The sequence below is a fragment of the Balaenoptera borealis genome, assembly GCF_965194805.1.
Source record: "Balaenoptera borealis genome assembly, chromosome: 5".
NCBI lineage: Eukaryota > Metazoa > Chordata > Mammalia > Artiodactyla > Balaenopteridae > Balaenoptera > Balaenoptera borealis.
Genome location: NC_138862.1, coordinates 119,598,587 through 119,606,983, shown reverse-complemented (window position 1 = coordinate 119,606,983; position 8,397 = coordinate 119,598,587). Strand labels below are relative to the sequence as shown.

Here is an 8,397-nt window from a genome sequence, read left to right as displayed (position 1 = left end):
TACTTATATCACTTTGTGCACTTCATAATGGGAAATTAAATCAAGTGATAACACCTGCTGCTTGCAGTGATGTAGTATTCTCATACCTTGCTGATGGAAACGTGAACTGTGACAGCCCTCTTGAAAGACAGAAAGATCTTTGTACTAGGAATATGGCTCCTGGCACTGTATGCCAAATAAATTAAAGTAAAACTATAAAATTATTTTTTTCACAATCATGTGTATTGCAACATGTTTCTGGTAAAAAATAGAAACAAATGACTCCCTCATCAATAGGAAAATGGTTGAATTAATGTTACTATATATATATGGCATGATATTCATACTGTAGTATAACTACCATCCATATTATTACACAGGATTTAAAAGGAGAAGGTCATTTTCACATTAAATGAGAAAAAAACATGAAATTGAGCAGTGGAAAACTATGATCCTATTTTTATAACACAAGTAACAAAAATGTATATTTATAAGTATGTATACATATCTATCATCTATCATGCATTTATGAATCTGTATTTCATTATATAAGCACCACAGAAGGTATGAAAAGATACACAGCAGGTTTTTAAAATTAGTTGGTCTGATAGTCTTGGAAAATGAAGTATGGAAAAGAGAGTAAAGGAACATCATCATCATAAATAATAATAGTAAAGGCTGCCTGATATATATGATGCTTAATAATGCATGAATCAATCATTAAGGTGTTAGTAGTGATTATCCTAGAGTAGTGGGTATTCAACTGATTTTTACTTCCTTCTTTAAATCTTTGAATAGTTTTTTACTTTTTATAATGTGATTATGTTTTCTCATAATCAGGAGAACTTTCAGCTCCTTTATTTATGGGGGTAGGGGAAGTATAACAATCCTGTCTGAGAAAAGTCTAGGAGCAGAAAGTTTATGTTAGCATGAAGAACAGAAACTAAGAACTCAAAGAACCAGAATTGGGTAACTTTCTCTGAACAATGACTAGAGCAAAGGTACCAAGGTCCAAAGACTCACAGGAGACATACAGCTAGGTGTTTCCAGGAAAAAGGCATAAGATTGTCAAATCTTGATGCTTTTACACTTTACATAACTAAGATCTTTTTATCATTGAGCATCATTTGTAACTAAGCTTTCCATGTACATCATTCTGCAGAGAAAGAGTAGGCTGCTTATGTCCACGTGAGTCTGCCATTCAATGGGAGTTTTCCTTCTCTGGCATTTTAGTAGTAATTAAGTGTCTTGTGATCTAAACCAAGGTGAAACTGAAAAAATCTTGTGTCTTAAATCATAGAGCAGAAGTCCATATTCAAATCATGAAGATAAGTAGTATGTCTTGAGGTTGTTAGGGACACGGAGTGTCCAGTAACATTTTTACCCCTGAATTCATCTCCTTCCACCCTACAACTCACCCATTCCTTCCTTCTTGTCTTTGTTCATTCTTCAACTGAACATTGGAGAAGGCTAGTGGGTCTCCTTAATCAAATCTCTAGTCCAGATCTCTCCTCTGAGCTTCATAACTCTTTATCCAAAATTCTACACAGCATATGTTCTTGGACACTTCAAAATCCAGTACACCAAAAACCCAAACCATGATCTCTCCCTCCATCGTCCACTCCCAAATCTTGTCTTCCTCTAGAATTCCCAATTCCAGTAAGTGGCATCACCAGATGAACAAGCTAGAAAACTAGGAGTTATCTTTGACACAATTTTTGTCACCCTCCCCTACATTCAATTAAATGGCAGTTCTTTTGATTTCTTCACTTAAACGTCTCTCAAATTAATCTATTTCTACTCTATCTGCACTTCCAGCACAGCATATTAACCCACATTAGCACAGCCTCATGACCGAACTATTGTAATAGCCACCTAGCTGGTACCCTCTTCATTTTGGAACCCCTCCAACACAATCTCCATCCTCCAACTTGAATAATCCTTTGAAAAAAATCACCTCTGTATAAAATGTTTCAGCAATTTTCTCTTATACTTCGAATAAAGGTCCAAATGCTTCAATGGCCAACAGGACTGCACATATACTGAACCTCAACTGTACCTCTGGTCTCAATTTATGATACACTCTGCCCCCACTCTCAACATCTCAGACACACGTTTCTGTCTCTTCTTCAGATGTGCTTTTCTGTCTCCTGCTTCAAGGCCTCTTTCCATGCCAGTTTTCCCCTTTCCTGGGAACACTCCCTAACCCCTTTCTCCATCCAAATGCATGCAGAAACTTCTGTTCACACTTCAGATCTCAGCTGAAGTGAGACTTCTCTGTGCTTACAACCCAGCACTTTTGATGATTTGTATCCCTGTCTGGAATGATTACTTGGTTAATATCGTCACCCTAACTCCCAGAAGCTATAAGTTCTACAAAGACAAAGTCTATGTCCCTTTTAAATCACCACTATGTCCTTTATACCCCACACAGGGCTCAACCCAAAGGTGGTACTAAGTACATATTTGCTGCATAAATAATTGGCTGTGGTCTACCTAAATGTGATATCCCATAATTCTCTTCTATTCTCTTCCTTGGGTACTTAACCCTGGACCTATTCGTCTTGATAATTTGGTGTTTCCCCTCTATTATCAATATTTATACTATGGTCTTTATTTATACATGCGCTGTTTTGTGGTTTTATGATTTTGTGATATTATAGTTTAAGATTCTAAATGTAAGCCTTTTTCTTCTCTAAACATGGGTTCTATTTAAGTTTTCTATAAATGTGTGTTGTATATAGTCTCTATCATGAAACAGATATAAAAGGTAAGCAAATGCAATAGCATATATAGGACCCATAAAATAAATAGAAAATTATATTGAAAAACATATGCAAATAAATAGAAGCCATTTTCATGGGCTTGAAGTTCCTGGGCAAAGTTTTGTATCTTAACTATGGCTGTATATTTCACAACACCTAAGTTAGGAGCTTGCACTCAGTGGGCAGTCAGTCATACATAATGAAGGTCTCATCTTTAAAAACGTTTGCAAGAAATTAGCATTTGCTATACATGCATTACATGTTGAGCTAATTATTTCTGTCCCTTTTAAAAGTATCAAATGAATGAAATCAAGTAAGGATCCTCATAGATGAGGACTATAAATAACACATTTCTATAGTAATACATATTTCTTCAAGATTAATTTAAATGTGAAAAAATTTGTCCCTATAAAAAAAAAGTCAATTTAGACTTACCATATTAATTTGAGAAGGCATCAGATCAGATTTATGAGGTTCATTAAACTTAGGGAATTAAATTTCAGAAACTGGTATTTCTTACTAATAGATTCCAAGAGTAATATTTAGCAGCCTGTCAAATATGTGCTTATTTATCATGTAAATTGACATTAGAGATCAGAACAAGTAAAGTTTTATATAGGTTTTTTGCAGACTCACTAAGTGTTTATAACTTAAAATTTTAATAAAGTAGTATATTACGAAGCATGAGTCCTCTCTAACTCCAACTATATGAAAATCTCAGACTATCACCAAATTGCTCTATTACCATTCTTGATGCACCAGCTGTGTCTTGATTGGGTGGCTTGCTAAAATATGGTATTACTTACCAGGAAGCTACAAATATTTGTATAATATTGGTTTCTCACATAAGAATACACAGAATTATTTGTGAGTTTTTCTTTAGTTGCCTGGGTTTTGTGACATATGCAATGAATACAGAGGAAATTATTCTCATTTGTATGTTTTCCAGGAGTATTTTGATGCATATTAAAGTAACTTTGAGACTACAAGAAATTAAAGCAGCATGCAAGTGGAAATTATATTTATGTTTAAAAATAAAGAGACCTATGTAATAACATTACAAAGGCTCTATTGTCTGTCATAACTAAAAAGCACAGGTAGGTAATAAGATTCAATGACAACACTCAGATTTGTGGCCCTAGCTCTTTCAGTTATTTCCTTCATAGGAAGCTATAAACTATATTGTGAAATGCTGAGTCTAGTATGACTTCCCTGTCTTCCTAAGAAGCAGTTGTTTTGACTTTACGTTGATATTGCCTCCTTTTCACTCACTTCTCTTTCCTTCTTTGATTAGTCATTGCCTCTATCTAAAATAATTAGAATTTACTCCCTACTAAATATAGGCATCTTTTCATTTGTCATGTCTGAATCAATGCATTTCAAACAAAAGTCTGAAAACAACACAATTTTAAAAACAACAGATTTCGTAAAGATCTAGCCAATCAGCCTATATAATTTGGGACTGGTAAGTGTAGCTGCACCTAAAATTAATAAAACGTAGTCATGGGTGTTTTCAAGCATCCATTCTCATCCAAGATTTTGTGGTTTCGGAGAGAATCTGATTATTATTTTTCATAATTCACTATTTAGATGAAAGTCATGAAATACAGTGGAGGAAATTGGTATAAAACATTTAAAAAGTGAAATGCTATGAAATGAAATAGAATGACAGACCTTCTCAGTATTTAATATATTCAGCTGAACAGTAAGACTTTATCTTTTCTTGAAATCATTGTTTAGAAATAACTCTTCTCAATAGCATTTGATTAAACATTATAAGACTTTGAAGGCAAATAAAGAATGAGACTCAGTAGAAATTGTTCAATTCCAGTAGATGTGTAGGTTTTCAATGGTCAACCATATCTTTTCTTACTGCTTTGATAGATGCCCAAGATTGCAGTGAGATTGTCCATTTCTACCCTTGGTAGTTAACAGGGAGAATGTGTGGGTGTTTTGAGGACAGGGAGTGGATTTTAAAAGTTTGGGAATATATACTTTATGGTTTCAATGTAAAGTATTCTCATATCTTGCTCAGTGGAAATGTTTTACAGTAGGAAAAAATTCAAAATTTAGGTATCACCTAAATAGTTTTTCATGGTGACTTGTTCTTGGCAGTTATATGGATACTCTAAGACATGCCTTGTGTCTTGTTCGGGACAGATACACACAGGTGTCCTCTTATAAAACGGTTTTGTACAAATAATCACCTCTAGAACACTCAAATTATTTCAAACTTTTTTTGGGGATAATGTAGCATAGTGGAAAAAGCACAACAATGGACTAAGAAATACCTGAGTTTGGATCCAAGCTCTACCACATAACAGTTGTGTGAATTTAGATTTGTCATTTATCTCCCTGAGTCCAAGTTGCCTCATCTATAAAATGGGGATTGATGATGCTTCTCTTCAGTCTTATATTGAGATTTAGTAATAATACATATAAAGAACCAAGCATACACTGAGGAATTAATTATTTAACTGCTATATTTATCACTTGAAAAAAAAGGCCAATTTTTGTAGGAATCTTAAATGATTGTCACACTGATTACAGAAGTATTCCTACATATTACCACAACCTCATCCTCATGGACTACTAGGAATCTTTACTGACTTGTACCCATCTATTGCCACTTTGGATTTCATTTATTGTCTGTCTGTATATGAGTGTGAGTTATGTGTGTATATTTCACAACCACCCATCTCTTATTTATCACTCAACTAGAGAAAGGATAATACAAATACCTGACCAGGTATTGATAGAACAGGTTTTCTGCTGTTGTTGTTTGTTGGACTGGTGAAGTAACCTATGAGACCCCAAAGGAACCTATTTTAGATCTCAGTATTTAAATTTTAAGAATATTTGTGAATGCAAATACATCTTTTAAATCAGTAATTATCAAACATTTTCTTGTTTGGACCCAACATACTATTCCTACTCCTCTATAATTACCTAAATATATTACTATTTTTGAGGGAAATAATATATATGAATTGATGTAAACAAACAGTTGTCTGGGTTCTTGCTATGTCAACCTTCCAACCTACATCAAGATAGATCTTAAGATTTTAGAAATAGGGAGTTTGTAGGAAGTAGCAAAAGTCAACCAATTCTAGTTGCGTGTGTGGGAATTAATTCCTAGGGAAGGTTAATCTTTTTGGTCAGTTTATTAGAATTTCATGGACTTATCGTCAGGCATTGGAATATATGGATAATCAAGAAAACTTTTCCTCTGTCTTCCACAGTGTGAAGCATTGCACCCTCCACCTCTACCCAGTGCCTTATGCAGTAATTCATTAAGAAAATCTTATATGATTTAAGTAATCTTATAGGAACAACTTGAGGAAACAACTTCCATCAAAATATTTTTCCAACGACTTGCATGTAAACCAACATTCTTTGTCTTCTCTCCTATTACAATGGAACATGTGGGTTTCCATCCCCAGTACCTCACTGAAACTGCTCTTTTTAAGGTGACCAATAACTACCATATCACTAAATTCAATGGTTACTTCTTTCTGTCCTTATCTTATTTGACCTTTCATAATCTTTGACATACTTTCTTCTCTTGACTTCTTCTGAGTCTCCTTTTTAAAGTCATCCTCCTTTATTCATTCTCTAAATTTTGAAGCACCCTAATACTCCATCCTGAGTATTGCTTTTTTTTCTAAATACCCCTTTTCTTAACAGACCTCATGTAGTTCTGTGACTCTAAAATACTGTCCATACTCTGATCATTCCAAATATGTGTCCTTGGCACTTATACCATTCCTGAGCTCCAGACTCATATATACAACAGTCCACTTGACATTTTCACTGGGATGTCAGAGGGCAGCCTAAACCTAACTGGTCCATGGAGGATTTCTCAACTAATCCTCCCGATAGCAGTAGATGGAACCACATCCACCAGTAGTTCATGTTAAAATCCTGAGTGTTCCTTTCCCTCTTTCACCCCACACAAAGTCTACAGGGTACTGATACTCTTGTCTCCAAATATATCAGAGCATCCAGGGTAATCTTTTTAAAACATGCAGCAAAACATGTAACTGCACTTCATAATGCCTTCCAGTGGTTTCCCATTTCCCTTAAAAAGTGAATGCCTTTTACTGTGCCCTACTTCTCTAAACTCATTTATCCTCTCCTGTCTTAAAGACACGCCAAGCAACTTGCTTTTCTTTTTGTCCCAAGAAAAAGACAAATGGATTCTAATGTCAGATCACTTGGCCTAAAGGATCTATCTTTCTACTCTTTGCGTGACTGACTCATCTAATCACGGAAGACTCTGTTCAAAATCACCTCCTCTCCATACAGAAAATGTCTATGACCATTCATTTAAAATATTTTCCTCCACATATAAATATCACCATCTATCACATGGTTCTTGTTTATTTTTCTGAATAAAATTTAGTAACAACTGAGATTAATTTGTTAATTTATTTGTGAGAAACACAGTGAGGGAAATGGTGAAGGCATGGCCTAATTAAGGTGGAGACTTCAACAGAAGGCACTAGTAGCTATCTCATAAATCACAGAATTTCTCAGGAAGCCCATAAAGCCCATAAAGAAACAAACTGGCCTCCCCTGACAACTCTTTTAGCCTATGTAAGGAAAAACAGACATCTTGGAAGCTTTCTGCCAGTCAGCTTGCCCAAAGTGTAGGAAAACAAGACTTACCAAGACTCTCTAGACTATACACTGTGGTTTTGCTTTTATAAATACTGTCTTTGCATTTGTTAAGAGAGACAATCTATACAAGATTGATTTCCCTCAAATACAAGTTATCAACTATACTATAACTAAATGTCTTGGAGTTATTCTTTGACACTTTTTCCTGGAGGTCCCACCAAAATTTGCATACCCAAGTCCATTCTTTGGGGCTGACCAAGGCACATAACTTGAGTGACATTTCTCTTGATGAGTATCATGTACAATGAACAAGATTTTTGGATCTAATGCACAGAATCTGAGTCTTAGTCAAGTCTGATTCATTTTTTTTGACACAGCTATTTTATTCCTTCTTTTAGTAGCAGTAACCTTGGGAAACTTAATGTGTGTCTTTTGACCATCAAGTCATTGTCATTAAGGGACTCTGGTTTCTGTTGAGACAACTTTCTGTTTTCTGTATTTGCTTTTGACTGACACCTATAAAGATAGGAAGAAAGAAATGGGGTTTGATAGGAAGGCTCTCAGACTGCAGTGAAATTCTAGGACAGTTTTATCACACTGATGGCTAGAGTCATCAGTTAGAAGAGGCTTGCATCTTGTAGCACTGGACCAGCACTAATAGCCCTGCTGTGCTCAGACAAGCTGTAAGCAGCCTGTGGGAAGCTTGGCATCTATAAATGCTGCAGTAGATCTATAGGGGCACCCAGATGGTATTGAAAAATTCTCAGTCACCTGGGTTATCATCTATGGAATTCTTTTATTGTCTTACTTCCTACAAACTAATAAAAATGAAGAGCTACATTTCTTTCTTTTCCTAAGGAAAGTTAATCTTTTGACCACTTAACAGCTGTTCAAAAATCTAAGTGTGTCCTGTTCTGACTTGACTAATATTTTCCTAGACAACCCTGATATGGTATTATTTGTTGATATTTCTAGGAGTAACTTGCTGGGTCATAAGAAAGGTATATGCTTAACTCTCATAGATCATGTT

General features: G+C 35.1%; 1 long non-coding RNA gene across 1 annotated transcript in view; it reads left to right on the top strand.

The window, feature by feature from the left end:
* Positions 1 to 231: 231 nt before the first annotated feature.
* Positions 232 to 8,397, top strand: part of LOC309629945 — a 379,704-nt gene continuing 371,538 nt past the window's right edge. The window contains exon 1 of the long non-coding RNA XR_014245314.1: positions 232 to 8,397. This exon is cut by the window's right edge and continues 21,133 nt beyond it. This is a non-coding gene — a long non-coding RNA (uncharacterized lncRNA).